The following is a 15,682-nucleotide window of genomic DNA, read 5'->3' on the forward strand; positions in this document are numbered from 1 at the left end:
CACTCCAGTGTTCTTGCCTGGGAAATCCCACTGACAGAGGAGCCTGGCAGGCTGCAGTCTATGGGGTTGCAGAGGGTCGGACACGACTGAGCAACCAGGCACACAGAAAACCTCCCCTCTTCCTGACCAGCCCCCTGGATGCTCTGTTGCAGTGCATCCATCTCCATATGGGACAGGGATGGGATTCGGATACATGCTTTTTGTTCATAGAAGCACCGAGTGAGTCAGCATTTGCATGAAGGAAGATGGTGCATCTATTCTGAGAAGCAGGTCATAAACCAGCCCGTAACATCGCAGTGCCGGCCCTCAACTCTGACAAGTGTGAGTGGGGCGATTGTTTCAGAGCAGAGGACTCAGGAAGTGCCCATGGCTGCTCCAGAATGCTAGAACACAAACATCAAATTTATGTAGTGCATTTAAGGGGTTTCATAACAGGGATTATTCACGTGTCAGAGTGCATATTTACAAAATGGTTAAAATGCACATTAGCTACCTGAGAGCCTGGCTGCAATCGCGATCTTGAAATTACTGCCGTCTGTCATGTATACATGGAGGATCAGATCTTTTTTTAAAGTGTATTATGCGTCCAGCGGAGCAAAACCGTATTCTCTGAGCCTTCTGATCAGTTTTATTCGTCCTTGTAGATCAGCACTTAACCATCACTCCATTTCAAGACATGTGACAACAGCAGCGTGAATGGGATCAACAGCCTGGACTAGCCTGGGCCAGCGGCGATGGTTCAGCTCTGCTTCCGTTTCTGTGTGGTTACCGTGACACCCTCACAACCCGCCAACTGAACCTTCCTCTTCAGACCCCCCTCCAGAGGACACCTCGCTTCCTGGAGAAGCTGGAGCTCTGCGGGTACTCCCCGCTCTCGGCCTGGGAGCACAGAGGCTCAGGGAGGAAGTGGAAGAGCCAGTAAAGACCAATGGGTGGTCCTCCCCTCGGAAGGTGATCTCTCAAGAGTCCCTACCTGAGGGTTGTGGTGTATGCGTAAGAGTGCATAGCATGTGACTAGGGGTGTGTGTGTGTGTGTGAGCAGGTAGGGTACATATGTGTTAATGTCTCGTGGTGTGTGCATACGTGTGTGTGAGGAAGAATCTGTAGCCATGTGAGTATGTAGGGGTATGTGTGGGTTTGGGGTACACGTGTTAGTGTGTAGTGGTATATGTGTGCATGTGAGAGTGCATAGCCATGTGAGTGTGTGCGGGTGGGAGTTGTGTGTGTATGTACATGTGTGTATGTAGGTGCGTGAGCATGTAGGGGGCATATGTGTTATTGCATAGTGGTGTCTGTGTGTGAGTGATAGTGCATAGCCATGTGAGTGTGTGGGGGTGGGAGGTGTGTGTGTAGGAGTGTGTATCTATATGAGTGTGTAGGTGTGTGAATGTGTACAGTGCATGTGTGTTAGTGTGTAGTGGTGTGTGTGTACATGTGTGTGAGGAAGAGTGTGTGGCCATGTGAGTGTGTAGGGGTGGGTAGGTGTGTGTGTAGGTGCGTGAGCATGTAGGGTGCACATGTGTTAGTGTGTCTTGGTGTGTGTGTGTGTGGGTGTGTGAGCATGTAGGGTGCACATGTGTTAGTGTGTCTCGGTGTGTGTGAGTGTGTGTATGTGTGAGCATGTAGGGTGCACATGTGTTAGTGTGTCTCGGTGTGTGTGTGTGTGTGTGAGCATGTAGGGTGCACATGTGTTAGTGTGTTGTGTGTGTGTGGGTGGGTGGGTGCGTGAGCATGTAGGGTGCACATGTGTTACTGTGTCTTGGTGTGTGTGTGTGTGTGTGGGTGCAGGTGCGTGAGCGTGTGTGGGTGCGTGAGCATGTAGGGTGCACATGTGTTACTATGTCTTGGTGTGTGTGTGTGTGTGTGAGCATGTAGGGTGCACATGTGTTAGTGTGTCTCGGTGTGTGTATGTGTGTGGGTGTGTGAGCATGTAGGGTGCACATGTGTTAGTGTGTCTCGGTGTGTGTGTGTGTGTGGGTGTGGGTGTGTGAGCATGTAGGGTGCACATGTGTTACTATGTCTTGGGGTGTGTGTGTGTGTGTGAGCATGTAGGGTGCACATGTGTTAGTGTGTCTTGGGGTGTGTGTGTGTGTGTGTGAGCATGTAGGGTGCACATGTGTTAGTGTGTCTCGGTGTGTGTGTGTGTGTCTGAGCATGTAGGGTGCACATGTGTTAGTGTGTCTCGGTGTGTGTGTGTGTGTGTGTGTGTGAGCATGTAGGGTGCACATGTGTTAGTGTGTCTTGGGGTGTGTGTGTGTGTGTGAGCATGTAGGGTGCACATGTGTTAGTGTGTCTCGGTGTGTGTGTGTGTGTGTCTGAGCATGTAGGGTGCACATGTGTTAGTGTGTCTTGGGGTGTGTGTGTGTGTGTGTGAGCATGTAGGGTGCACATGTGTTAGTGTGTCTCGGTGTGTGTGTGTGTGTCTGAGCATGTAGGGTGCACATGTGTTAGTGTGTCTCGGTGTGTGTGTGTGTGTGAGCATGTAGGGTGCACATGTGTTAGTGTGTCTTGGGGTGTGTGTGTGTGTGTGAGCATGTAGGGTGCACATGTGTTAGTGTGTCTCGGTGTGTGTGTGTGTGTCTGAGCATGTAGGGTGCACATGTGTTAGTGTGTCTTGGGGTGTGTGTGTGTGTGGGTGTGCGTGAGCATGTAGGGTGCACATGTGTTAGTGTGTCTCGGTGTGTGTGTGTGTGTGGGTGTGGGTGTGTGAGCATGTAGGGTGCACATGTGTTAGTGTGTCTCGGTGTGTGTGTGTGTGTGTGAGCATGTAGGGTGCACATGTGTTAGTGTGTCTTGGGGTGTGTGTGTGTGTGGGTGTGTGTGAGCATGTAAGGTGCACATGTGTTAGTGTGTCTCAGTGTGTGTGTGTGTGGGTGTGGGTGTGTGAGCATGTAGGGTGCACATGTGTTAGTGTGTCTCGGGGTGTGTGTGTGTGTGTGTGTGTGCGTGAGCATGTAGGGTGCACATGTGTTAGTGTGTCTTGGTGTGTGTGTGTGTGTGTGTGTGTGAGCATGTAGGGTGCACATGTGTTACTGTGTCTCGGTGTGTGTGTGTGTGTGTGGGTGCGTGAGCATATAGGGTGCACATGTGTTAGTGTGTCTCGGTGTGTGTGTGTGTGTGTGCGCGTGAGCATGTAGGGTGCACGTGTTAGTGTGTCTCAGTGTGTGTGAGTGTGTGTGTGTGAGCATGTAGGGTGCACACGTGTTAGTGTGTTCGGTGTGTGTGTGTGTGTGAGCATGTAGGGTACACATGTTAGTGTGTCTCAGTGTGTGTGTGTGTGGGTGTGTGAGCATGTAGGGTGCACATGTGTTAGTGTGTCTCGGTGTGTGTGTGGGGGGGTGCGTGAGCATGTAGGGTGCACATGTGTTAGTGTGTCTCGGTGTGTGTGAGTGCGTGCAGGTGCGATGTGTGTGGCCCTGGGGAAGGAAAGGAACGGCCCCCACCCGCACGCGTGTGATGGTGAGCAGCTCTTCTGGGTCGCTTGGTTCAGGGGCCTGGAGCTGCTTAAGGCGAAGGAGAGGTGCCCCAGTTAGGTGTTTCTGCTGAAGTGAATCTTCTAAAGGGAAAAGCCACGTACACCTGGCTATATTCCTACTTATGTGGCACAACATAAAGAAGAACCGTTTTCTTTTCCATGGTTTTGGGGGTTTTTCTATTTAGTTCTTTGGCCCATTTTTTGATTGGGTCGTTTGTTTTTCTGGAATTGAGCTGCAGGAGTTGCTTGTATATTTTTGAGAGTATTTTTTTTTAAATGTAACTCTTTGGTTCCTTGCAAATTCTTTTTTAATGCTTTTTATTTATTTTGGGTGTACTGGGTCGCTGAAGCTTTGTACAAGCTTACTCTAGTTGCCATTACCTGGGCTGCTCTCCAGCTGCGGTAGCTGGCTTCTCCTGTTGCAGAGCGCGGGCTCTAGGGGTTTCAGCAGTTCTGTGGCTCCCGGGCTCCAGAGCACATACTCAGTAGTTGTGGGGCGTGGACTTAATCTCTCTGAGGCATGTGGGATCTTCGCCGACTAGGGATCGGACCCCTGTCTCCTGCATTGACACATGTGTGTGTTTTACCAATGAGCCACCAGGGAAGCCCTGTGGTTTTGGTTTTTGAAATCAAATTGATCTGGATCTGATCAAATACAGTCACAAGCTGTGAGCTGAGCTTCACAGCTTCAGAAAGACAACTCCTCTGTCCTCCACCATCTCCCAGAGTTTGCTCAAACTCACGTCCATCTAGACAGTGATGCCATCCAACCTGCTCCTCTGTCACCCCCTTCTCCTCCTGTCCTCAATCTTTCCCTGCCAATTTACCTCAATACCTGGACCTAACATTCCATGTTCCTAGGCAGTATTGATCTTTACAGCATGGGACTGTACTTTCACCACCAGACACATCCAAAGCTGAGCCTCTTTTCTGCTTTGGCCCAGCCTTCATGGATCACAGCCTTGTCGTGGCAAAGGGGCTTGAGTAACTCAATGAAGCCACAAGCCATGCCAGGCAGGGCCACCCAAGACAGACGGGTCAGAGTGGAGAGTTCTGACAAAACATGGTGTCCTGGAGGAGGGATTGCAAACCACTCCAGTGGTCTTGCCTCAAGAACCCCATGAGCAGCGTGAAAAGGGAAGAGGCTGGTTGTTATCAAGCCTGTAAGTAAACCAGCTCTATCACTTAATAAACAAGTCTCATGGCTGGACTCGCCAGGAGCCCCTTAGAGTCTAAGGACTGGATGTTACGTGTGACATGCCAGCACGGTGCTGGGCTCAGAGTAGGGCTGCAGTAAAGATGAGCTATTATTTACACTGGCTAGTTTTCACTAAATAATCTATTCCAATGATCACTTTATCATTAATTGTCTATTAAGCTAAACAGCCTTGAAAAGAAAATATGGAAAAATTCCACTCTCTTTGCCACCAAAAAGTACAAATTAAAAACCACCATAGTGAAGTGAAAGTCACTCAGTTATGTCTGACTCTTTGTGACCCCATGGACTAAACAGTCACGGAATTCTCCAGGCCAGAATACAGGATGGGTAGCCTTTCCCCTCTCCAGGGCGTCTTCCCAACCCAGGGATCGAGCCCTGGTCTCCCCCATTGCAGGCAGATTCTTTACCAGCTGAGCCACCAGGGAAGCCCAACCATAAGAGGACAAATAATTCTCCCATACCAAAAATTATTATATTTTAATATATCTGTCTCCAGTTACAGAAGGCAATGGCACCCCATTCCAGTACCCTTGCTGAAAAATCCCATGGACGGAGGAGCCTGCTAGGCTGCAGTCCATGGGGTCGCTAAGAGTTGAACTCGACTGAGCGACTTCACTTTCACTTACACCTTCATGTGTTGGAGAAGGAAATAGCAACCCACTCCAGTGTTCCTGCCTGGAGAATCCCAGGGAAGGGGGAGCCTGGTGGGCTGCCGTCTATGGGGTCGCACAGAGTCGGACACGACTGAAGCGACTTAGCAGCAGCAGCAGCAGTCTCCAGTTTAAAGGAATCAGATGAGGAATTCATGGATGATGCTTGTAACCATATGCAAGAATGAAAATGAGAGGGGGGATGATCCTCTCCAGTAGTCTCCAAAACAGGAAAAGCTGCCAAGAAAATGAGATGGGGAAATAAGGAGATGCCGAAAACATGATATTGTGAAAACAGTCAATTTATGGGTTCCCTGGCTTTTCATGTGAGTTTGGAGAAATTACTAGTCTGTCAGTGACAATGCACAGCATGGGGGTGGGGCGGGGCTGACCTGAAAGCTGGCTGGTGTGCTGCTTGACAACTGAGTATTTCAGGGGGCCCTGCAGCCCCCGAGGAGAAGCGCCCTGGCTGTGACTCAGCCTGTGGTCGGCCCCCCCCACCCCCCTGCCACCTGCACGTCTCCCACCCGGGGCGGGTGCGAGGAGCACCACGTGCAACCTGGTTGGCTTCCCCTAGGACGACACACTTCTCCTCTTGAAACTTAAAGGCCAGCAGCTTCATGGCTTCAGTCCTGACCATGGGATGGGTTATTAGAAACAATTTTCTAATTTTCAAAATACATTGGGAACTCTGCAAATCAGCCAGCCCACACTCTTCAAAATGTCCATCAGGAAAGACAAGCTATCAAGCTTAAAAGAGACTAAAGAGACATGATTGCACCTGATCCTTAATTTTTTAAAGACAGCCTTAAAGACATCATTGGATTAACTGGAGAAATGCATTAAATAGTTGTATTATAACAATACTAAATTTTCCGAGTGTGCTAGAATAGTGGCCTCTATGCTCAGCCTCCCAAAGGTGTTCAGATCTAATCTTCCTCTCCCTGGGCAGCAGACTGGAGACACCTGCCCAAAGAACCTGACCAGCCAAGGCGACTTCGTAACACCATGGTGGGGTTCCCTCCAAACTGGCTGTGAAGACCACCCTGCAGCGAAGCCACCCGGAAGCTCAGGGCCTCTTATCATCATCCTAGTGACACTCTGACATTTGAGAAATATTTTAACATGAAACATATACTTTAATATGGAAACATCCCCTATAGTTTTATTAACAATATCAGAGAAGATGAAAAAAGAGTGCATCCATACAGCGGGCCATTCAAGAATTTTTTTCGAGGAATATGTGGCAAATGAAAGATTTGGAAAACAAAAGTAGCTCTTGAAATTAATAATATAAAAGCAGAAAACGTTTAAGTTCAATAAAAGAGTTAAAAGACAAAATAGAAAAAACTGTGTGACCAGGCCATGCCTGTGGCCCCATTTTCCTGTTTCCATGGTGACCAGCCACCTGTTTATCCTCTATTTCAACATGATCAGTCTAAACACCCTGGCCAGGGGCTCAGGGTCCCCACCTCTGGAACTGAGGGTCTGGAACCTCGGCACCAGCTTCAGTCAGTGCAAAAAGCTTGAGTCCCCCCTAAGGATCAAGCTTAAGATGACATAATTTTTTTTATCTTTGTATTTTGTATCGGGGTATAGCCGATAAACAATGTTGTGACAGTTTCAGGTGAGAGTGAAGGGACCCAGACGTTCAAACACACGCATACACTCTCCCCGACACTCCCCTCTCATCTCAAGGTGAACAATCTCGAAGTTTAAAAACCAGACCTGAAGGTGCAGGAGAACAGGGTGGGTGCCAAGGACCCGCCACAAAGCTGGGGGCGCACGGGACTCTTGAGAGTCCCTTGGACTACAAAGAGATCCAACCAGTCCATTCTGAAGGAGATCAGCCCTGGGATTTCTTTGGAAGGAATGATGCTAAAGCTGAAACTCCAGTACTTTAGCCACCTCGTGCAAAGAGTTGACTCATTGGAAAAGACCCTGATGCTGGGAGGATTGGGGGCAAGAGGAGAAGGGGACGACAGAGGATGAGATGGCTGGATGGCATCACTGACTCGATGGACGTGAGTCTGGGTGAACTCCAGGGGTTGGTGATGGACAGGGAGGCCTGGCGTGCTGCCATTCATGGGGTCGCAAAGAGTCACACACAACTGAGCGACTGAACTGAACTGAACTGAGTCAAATATTTCCATTTCTCTAAAATTTCACTAATTGCCTTGGTAATTGCATTTGCAAGACTATAAGATGCTAGTGCAGACCAACATTTTTAATTCCATAAATGAAATAAGAAGGGAAGTTTGAGAGACGGAAAGGAAAGAGTGCAGCGCTTTATGCCCTGTCTACATCCGGGCACCCTGCCTGCACCGACCACTCACTGATTTATTTTTCACACCATTAACAAATAGGAAATTAAACTATATAACAAGTTTTCAAATTAATTTTTCAAGCTGGCATTTTAATGCTTGGATATTCAGAAGTGGCCCACTTCATTTTCTTCCACCCTTCCAGTAACTGGAATGATCGGATTACGAGAAGATTTCCAGGGCTAAATTACCTTACCCTTGATCTGCATCATGGTTTACAAGAAGTTCCTGCTCTTTGCTCTCAACTGACACCCTGATGACACTGTGTGATTTGGTCCCAAAAGAAGCTAGAATGTTGGCAGTGAAGGTGCCACATTTTAATCTGATGGAAGCAGAGATATAAGGAAAATCAACGTAAAATCTGTCTGTGACACATAACTTTTGGAGCCGCCGAGTTGGGAAAAGCAGAGAGAATGGAAATTAGCGTCATGCTCTGTTTGTATGGGATTAAATTCCAGAGTCCTGATCCATCTTTTTTAGAAGTAATAACCCAGCCCTTTGCTTTCCTGGCATGCCTTGGTGTGCAGAATCGCTGCTACATCTTTTTCCAACATCTTTACATTTGAGTGCACATAAACCCAGACTTGATGGAGGTCAGACCCTCATTAATTCACTTCACCAGGCCGAAGACTGCTCTCTAAGAAAGGGTGAAGAAAAAAATCTCCCCCTAATGCACAAACAAGGAATTACCAACATAATATATATCAGGAAAATCAGGCAAAAGAAAAAATAATTCAACAGCAGACCAACAATTTTCATTCAGGTTCTACCACAATCCCAATGTAATTGGTAAAAAAATAAATTAAATATGTTTTACGATCAAATGTTTCCTTCAGCTACAATTTAGAATGCTCATAAAATCATGAGCTGGAATCCACTGTCCTAAATGTTTCCTTCAGCTACAATTTAGAATGCTCATAAAATCATGAGCTGGAATCCACTGTCCTGATGAATCTTTAAACTTGGAACAGATCTCATATCATGAGAGTAAATTATGACACTGGATTTCAAAATGCTCATGTAATGTGATGGACTCTCTACAAAGACCCCGAAGAAATAAATATTGCAAGCCTTCGAGCCAAGGTCGCCGTATTGATTGAACAGGAAGGGGTGTTCTAGAAGGGCAAAGCCTTTTCAAAAATTAACACTACACAGATGCACCTGAATGCTTTTAAGAAATGTCTTTGGCAAATGGAACATCAATCTAGAGACTGGGAAAAAAAATCAGCTCATGCTGAGAAAAAGAGAATGATACTTAGAAAGCACAGTATCCCTTCCAATGCAGTGATCCTGCCTGAAAGGAAAGGGGGAAAGAAAAGAAAAAAGGAAGGAGCCAAGCTTTATCTAGGGATTAGAAGTGAAGTGAAGTCGCTCAGTTGTGTCTGACTCTTTGCGACCCCATGGACTGTAGCCTACCAGGCTCCTCTGTCCATGGAATTTTCCAGGCAAGAATACTGGAGTGGGTTGCCATTTCATTCTCCAGGGGATATTCCCAACCCAGGGATTGAACCCAGGTCTCCTGCATTGCAGGCAGACGATTTACCCTCTGAGCCGCGTGGGAAGTCACCAGGGATTAGAAAGTCACCGTGCTTTAGTGGGCATTGAGCTCCCAGGGGTCTTAACACCAGAATGACCGCAGAACGCCGAAGGGCACACGGTCTACGGAGGAGGTCGTGACCTATGGAAGAATGGCCTCCGCTTATAAATAGCTGTGTATTGAGTGAAATGAATGGAAACCCATTTATATCTTGGAAAATATAATCGGGCCGATGGACTGTGAGGAGAGAGGCCCCGGAAGAGAAGCGGAGGAGGTCACTGCCACCAGCGTGCTGGGTCAGCGAGCAGGGCAGACGTTCCCGCAGGGCCGAGGGGCGGGGGGCAGGCAGGGAGGGCTCTGGGCTCCCTGTGCAGAGGACTGACTCCGTTGGGCACATTAAACCATCTTCCTGGGGCTGCTTTCCCAAAGCCGGAGCGGGGGGTCTGTGACCAGGGCTTGCCTTTTGCTTCGTGATTTCAGTTTTTACATTAAATAGCAAATCTCCACTGTGAGAGGAGGTTCTGGGCTCCTGTTTTCATCTCACGGTTCATTCCCCCAATCATCTGGCTTACTGACGTCTCCTGGGATTTCCTGCCTGTGGTTTGCAATGTGATGATGAGGCAGGAGTCTGTTTTCAGGCGTTCCTTCTCCGGGCGCATTATGCTCAGATAAAACTGGTAAGAAAAGTCACAGAGGTGTCTCATCGAATATCACATGCAAATCTGCTGGCTTCTCTTCTGCGCGGCCGTTTAATCGGCATGCTGGGGTCACATGCTTCCCGTCGCCCCGACTCTTTGTGATTCTATATTTTTTTATTATACTCCATTTAGAGTTATTATAAAATTTTGGCCGTATTCCCCATTCTATACAATGACTCAGAGAAGTCAACTGTGGAAGAGACCTAGGTGTGTGTGATACTGTAATGAGCTACTCAGATCAAACTGCAGTTTCACTTCAACCAACATTCACTTGGCACCCAACATTCAGCAGGAACATTGCCATGAGCTGCAAGCGTCACTGGGAAAGTACATTCTTTTTGCCGGTAAGGAATTTACCATCTCCTGGGCCCACAACCCTACTCTCACACAGGTTTTGGGAATTCCAGAATATCAAAACCCCAATGGAAAGATGCGATAAACTTCAGACAGCCTGATACACGAAATAATTCAAGTCAACCGGTCCCTGGAGGAATGTCCACCTCCCCAGTCGATCACAAGTCTTTCCGCTCATGTTCTGTTTTCATTCATCTTGAATTTGAAGGCAGAATGTTGACAGCTGACTCAGGAAGCAGGCTAATGAGCCTGCTAATGCTCTCATGCTTACCTCAAAATTCCTTAAACTTCTATAATGGGTGTGTGGCAACGAAGTCTGATATGGGGTCCAGAGACACCCAGGAGGGTCAGCTGAGAATAGACCACCTGTGAAGAGGGGAGCAGGCAGACCGTGAGGATGGGGGCTCTTCCGCTGGCCAGCCTCCTGCCAACCCCCCAGTCCTCCCCAGACCTCTCCCATCGGACCAGGCTAAGTCCCAGGGCCGGGAAGGTCCTTCCAGTAACACTCCTGCTGGGAAATGTTAAGGTTTATAAGCACCGATGTTGATTCAATTCTGTCCACTTAGCATGAGTTAAGAGCCAGGGTGATCCTGGGAAAATTAGTTAGGGGAGAAGAGAAGAAAGTGGGGGGGGGAGGAGGAGGAGGAGGAGACGCCTCCAGGACCCGCGGCCTCGGACCCAAACCAGTGAGGCCCCTGGAGCGGCCGGCAGTGGAGACTCCCCATGAGCCGCAGGTCCCGTCCTAGGGTGAGAGGTGGAGCTCACTCTGACGGTAGGTTTATTTAGCCTGATACAGAAACACGGTCATGTGAACATGAAGTCAGTGCAGAAATTACTGACCGGCAGCTGCTTTACACCCCGTTCTCCCGACAAGTCTTGGACCCCGATGGGTTTCTTGCTCATGGCCCCTCGGTCGGGAGAAGTCTCGTCCATGTGCTTGGAGACCACGCAGGTCCAGCCCAGGCGACAGTCATGGCCCTCTCGGGACGCGAAGCCCCGGAGAATCGTGACGCGTTACATGAAACCCAGGCGCTGCTTCTGAGCTGAGCCACCTCCTTTTTCTTGAACAAAATCCTTTTTCCTGAACCTGTAATGTTGGCTCTCTTTGAACTGGATCACAGATCTTCCTAGAAACGTGAGAGGCTGCCTCTTTCCCTAGTCACAGGACGACTCAGTCAGGCCTGTGTCTGAGCAGCCGAGGTGACTGCTCGTCCCTGGGAGTCTGAGCAGATCCTCTCGAGACTGGCCTCCGACGTGCCTCTGAGGTCCCTCTCAGCTCTCTTCTGCTTCTTCACAGCATCTCTCAGTAAAGGGGTTCGATTTATGTATCTTTCCTCTTCACTGATTTAATTAGTGCCTGCTGTCTCCCCCAGGGCCAGTGATGGACAAGTCTGCGGGGACAGTGGCTTTTGTCTCCCAGGCCTGCCTTGCCGCAGGACCAGATCCCCAGGCCTTCTCACCCTTGGGAATTTCATTTACCTGCCTTTTTTCCTAAGAAAGCCAGTAAGTCCCACATGAGTTTGTCTCTTCCTGAGGCCAACAGTGTGAAGCTCTTGGGTTAAAAAGCCTCGCTGAAATAATGGCACTATATCCTAAATTCCAACAGTACTGGCTCTGATCAAAGAACTTAGAGCTCAAGTAAGATCAGCCAAACTTCCATCTTCTTGGCGGGGAGCTCCGTGCAGGCAAAGGCAGACAAGTTCTGACGGCAGAAGGCCTAACCTCAACGCTGAAGGGCCTTCGGACACTTCCCTTTGAAAGGAGACGACAAATACACACGACAGAGGAGCTGGGGACTCTGCTGATCGCCCGCCTCCCTGCGGGCTCTAAGTCTCACCCACCCTCGACAAATACTCTCAAACTGAATCCAACAATACATTAAAAAGATCACACACCACAATCAAGTGGGGTTTGTCTCAGGGATGCAAGGATTTTTCAATATCCGCACATCAGTCAATGTGATACAATACACCACATTAGTAAATTAAAGAATAAAAACCATATCATCATCTCAATAGATGCAGAAAAAGCTTCTGACAACATTCAATACCCGTTTACTATTTAAAAAAAAAAAAACTCTCCAGAAAGAGCGCAGAGAGGGAGCATACCTCAACATAACAAAGCTCATATATACGACAAGCCCACAGCTAACAGCGCACCTAAAGCAGAAAGCGTTATTGCTAAGATCAGGAACAAGTCAACGGTGCCTGTTCTCACCACTTTTATTCAAAATAGTTTTGGAAGTCCTAGCCACAGCAATCGGAGAAGAAAAGACATAAAAGAAATCCAACTTGGAAAAGAAGTAAAACTGTCCCTGTTTGCAGATGACATGATACCATACAGAGAAAGTCCTAAAGACGCCACCAGAAAATCACTAGATCTCAGCAACGAATCCAGCAAAGTTGCGAAATACAACATGAACACACAGAAATCTGGGCACTTTCTCTTTTAATTGCGTGACTCTAACCTAGAAGGAGGAGGTCTCCGCCAGTAATACTGCAGACGTAGTCGTCCTGAGCTGTATTTAAGGACAGTCTTATATTTCAGAAATACAATATTGAGAAGAACTCAGATAATAGCTTCTGGCATTTCCGGTTCTTTATGTAATAAGCTAACCATTCTGCTCCTCTCCCAGGTCACGAGTGAGCAGCACTCGCCGTGAACACAGCAAACCTCACTCCCTGGTGGTGGGACCGAGTCAGACGGTGTAAAACTGTGTCTGAATCCCTCACTACAGTCAGCGTCTCCCAGCAGGAACACAGCTCTGAACGTTATCCGCAGGAGGAACGAAAGGGCCTTGACCTTGTGTAATGACTAAACTATTATTACTTGGGCTCGTTTGACTGTCTGCCTTTGCTCCTGCATGTTCTCAGTTCTCTGATTAAACTTACTCTTCAGCTGGAGTTTTTCCACAGACGACAGGCAGGCTGGGGACACGGGGTGGGAGCAAGGGCCATGGGGTCCTGCTCCACCTCACATCAAACCAGGACGGCAAGCAAAGTACTGGGAACACTGATCAGGGTTTCATTTCAGAACAATTCATCAACTAGGGAATCAGTCCGTGTGTGTGTGTGTGTGTGTGTGTGTGTGCGCGCGCGCGCGCACGTGCACGCATGCTCAGTCACTCAGTGTGTCTGACTCTTTGTGACCCCATGGACTGTAGCCCGCCAGGCTCCTCTGTCCATGGGATTCTTCAGGCAAGAATGCTGGAGTGGGGGTGCCATTTCCTTCTCCAGGGGTCTTCCCGACCCAGGGATCAAGCCCACTTCTCTTTAGTTTCTGATATTGGCAAGCGGATTCTTTTACCACTAGTGCCTCCTGGGAAGCCCCACCAGCCTTTACCTCCATGAAAAACTTCTTCTCTGATTCTCCAGGTCTCTTCCATCAGATCAGGATCCCACTAACAGAAGGTCGGGAAAGTTGCCCCCAGGTTGGGAGTTTCTCAGGATTCTCCCAGAAAGTCACCTCCTCTTTGTAACCCCGTGTCCTCTCGGTGCCTTGCGAAGTAGCCCGGGAAGGGATGTTTTCCATCCGTGACACGCACCACGGTAGTGAAGTCGCCAGGAGGAGGGGACTGCGGCCCAGATTTCGGTGGACACGAGGCCCCTGCAGGCTCCTCCTCCACAGCATCTTCGAGAAGGTGTGAGCGCAGGACAGACTCAGCCATCGTGTAGACGGCCAGAGCCAGCGCGCTGGGAGCTCTGCCCTGAGCCTGCACATTTCCCACCACCCTTAGGCTGTCAGGCCCAAAAACGTGCTCAGCTGACCTTGAATAACAAGGACTGAATGGCATGGATCCACTCACACGTGGACATTATAGCGCATCCATACGGGTCTGCACCACCAGGGAAGCCGCTGTTAGAACCCACGGATGCAGAAGCTCAGATACTTAGGACCAGCCAGTGACCATGTCATACTTGGTTTTCCCCACAATTCCTTCATTGTTCAGTGGCCAGTTATCAGTCATATTTGTTGTGTGTCCCATCCAACAGAATAATTAGTCTTTGAAGACAAAAAAAAAATATGCTTTCTTATTTGGGTCTGATTCCCCCAAACCTGGCCCAAGCCCAGCACTTGGGAATATTTAATGAACCCAGGTGTGTGATGAATGGGGGAATGACTGAGCCTTGCACTTAGGAATCCACAGGACATTAAAGCCTTTTTAAAAAAGCCCGGGTCTGATGAGCTGTTTCAAGCAGACTCAAGTATATGGTGAGACAGAGTCCACCCGACTGCAGTTCCCACCGTAAGCTGTGCCATCCCCAGATCACCTTCCAGAGACCTCATCCCCAGATCACCTTCCAGAGACCTCATCCCCAGATCACCTTCCAGAGACCTCATCCCCAGATCACCTTCCAGAGATCTCATCCCCAGATCACCTTCCAGGGACCTCATCCCCAGACCACCTTCCAGGGACCTCATCCCCAGACCACCTTCCAGGGACCTCATCCCCAGACCACCTTCCAGGGACCTCATCCCCAGATAACCTTCCAGGGACCTCATCCCCAGATCACCTTCCAGGGACCTCATCCCCAGACCACCTTCCAGGGACCTCATCCCCAGACCACCTTCCAGGGACCTCATCCCCAGACCACCTTCCAGGGACCTCATCCCCAGACCACCTTCCAGGGACCTCATCCCCAGATAACCTTCCAGGGACCTCATCCCCAGATCCAGGGACCTCATCCCCAGATCACCTTCCAGAGATCTCATCCCCAGATCACCTTCCAGGGACCTCATCCCCAGATCACCTTCCAGGGACTTCATCCCCAGATCACCTTCCAGGGACCTCATCCCCAGACTCATCTTCCAGGGACCTCATCCCCAGATCACCTTCCAGGGACCTCATCCCCAGATCACCTTCCAGAGATCTTATCCCCAGATTACCTTCCAGAGATCTCATCTCCAGGGCTCAGGGTACCCACTCCTCTGTCACCAGCATGGGGAAGAAGGTGGTTAGGTCCCAGACATGTTCTGAGCTTTTGCAGCAATTGGAAAAGCAAGTTAGAGGTATCTCTAAGTGAGCTGAGGAATGTTTCCCAGGCTGAAAGTGGGGTTAAAACTGACAGGAATATAGCTCTTCGTGTTGAAGCAACTGAGAAAAACACATGGAAAAGAAGCAAAACAATATAAAATATAGCTGGGACTCGCAAATGATAAGCAGTTTATTTTCCTGTCACACCACATTGGATCACAGAGAAGGGTGATGTCATTATTTTATTATTACAGCTACTGGGACTTAGCCATCTGAGACCTGGCTGGGGTATCTGGATTTCAGACCATTTGTTTTCTGCTTTTATCACTAATCATCCCTCCAGCCAAACACTGGAGCTACAGAAATGCAGAAATCCCAAGCTCCCAGCAGTTGTGAGCGTGGAAGACTTACTGCGAAGCAGCGTGTTTGCGTGTGCGTCCTGTGGGCCAA

General features: G+C 48.9%; 1 long non-coding RNA gene across 1 annotated transcript in view; it reads left to right on the top strand.

Moving 5' to 3' along the window:
- Positions 1-10,690, top strand: part of LOC101906903 (uncharacterized) — a 69,734-nt gene extending 59,044 nt beyond the window's left edge. The window contains exon 5 of the long non-coding RNA XR_009495706.1: positions 645-10,690. This is a non-coding gene — a long non-coding RNA (uncharacterized lncRNA). The remainder of the gene's footprint in view (positions 1-644) is intronic.
- The last annotated feature ends 4,992 nt before the right edge of the window (positions 10,691-15,682 follow it).

The sequence above is a fragment of the Bos taurus genome, chromosome 8, assembly GCF_002263795.3.
Source record: "Bos taurus isolate L1 Dominette 01449 registration number 42190680 breed Hereford chromosome 8, ARS-UCD2.0, whole genome shotgun sequence".
NCBI lineage: Eukaryota > Metazoa > Chordata > Mammalia > Artiodactyla > Bovidae > Bos > Bos taurus.